Below are 1,480 nucleotides of genomic sequence, written 5' to 3'. Positions count from 1 at the left end.
AGAAGAGATTAACCTTGGCACAGCAAGAGCAAGTTCCATTGTCTCATTGTTTACTTCCGATTCAATAGAGAATTGGCGAGGAGGTGTGGTTCCAGATCCGATATGAAGGAATGTTGTCGAGGAAAAAGTTATTTAGCTTAATTTTCAAAACTACCACTCGTTCTTCTCCATTGCTTCCATTTTGGAATTAGCTCCCATCGTTCTAAGCACGCACAACACCGCGGACTGAACCAAGCATGAAGAAAGGGGCGACGAGGAGAAAGGAGGTAGGCAAACCTTAGATTATAAAATAATCTGTAAACGTAGACACTACTAATTATAAAGTTTTAAACATAATATTAGTTCAGATTATTAGATTAATTTAAATTAAGTAAATTAAACTCATTAGTTTAATTAAATTATAGCAGCGTTAAGTCATTACATAGTTTAATGAGAAGAGATGAAAAATAAAACCCAACCTACCTGGGCTTTATCTGAAATTAATCCTAACTGTAGCTTTTTTTTAAGTACAATTTAGCATAATATTAATTGATAAATAATAAATAGTAATTCATTATTAATAATATAATAAATACACTAAGTTAATTTAATGGAAATATTTATTAAAATACAAAGAATTATTATCTACTTAATATTATAAATAATTAATTAGTAGTAGAATTTATAATAAATTGATGAATATAATTAATAATTAGAAAAATAATTTAAGTGAACTAATTGTCATCTTTAAAATCTCTAAACAGTCCTTAAATCTAAATATTTATTGAAAAATAATTTCTCAGAATTTAACAAAATTTAATATATATCATACAAAAAAGTTTGTCAGATTTTAACAACTTAGAGTTTATTAAAGGAGGCTTTATTTGGTTCCGGTGAAGGACGTAGAGCTACGTCCGGCCGACTTAAATCTTCGCACAATAGCAAGGCACAAAATTACATATTTGTCGAATTTTGAATTTGCTTAGCAATAACGAGAAATATCATTATGTGAAGACAAATACTGAGCAATGCCGAGTAATACCGAGGAACACCGAGCAATACCGAGTTTTTTCTAGAAAAATTCGGTATTGGTATTGCTCGGCATTACTCGGTATTGGTCTTCACAGAGCAATATTTCTTGTTATTGCCAAGCAATACCTAACAATATCGAGTAAATACCGAACAAATACTGGGTAACTCAGTGATGACGGAACGTAGAGTTGCTTCCGGTCACCGGACCTAATAATTGTTCTTATTAAAGGCCTGTTTGGTATACAGAATTAAGAGGATAAACTAAATTAATTGCATGCCTTTCTTAAATTAAGTCGTTCGGTTAATGTTAAGCGGTTCGTGCGAGATCGAAACCAGCTTAAATTGCGCGATTTGTTTCGGGGAATCTGAGCTTATAATCCCTTCTTCTCCGATCTTCCCACGCAGGATTGATTCGCCCGAAGCCTTCTCTCCCAGCTCCCCTCTAATCACACGAGCACAGGAGGCGAAC

Source organism: Dendrobium catenatum, unplaced genomic scaffold, assembly GCF_001605985.2.
Source record: "Dendrobium catenatum unplaced genomic scaffold, ASM160598v2 fragScaff_scaffold_1342, whole genome shotgun sequence".
Lineage (NCBI taxonomy): Eukaryota > Viridiplantae > Streptophyta > Magnoliopsida > Asparagales > Orchidaceae > Dendrobium > Dendrobium catenatum.
The sequence above is the reverse complement of the archived record's forward strand: the minus strand, read 5'-3'. Positions refer to the sequence as shown.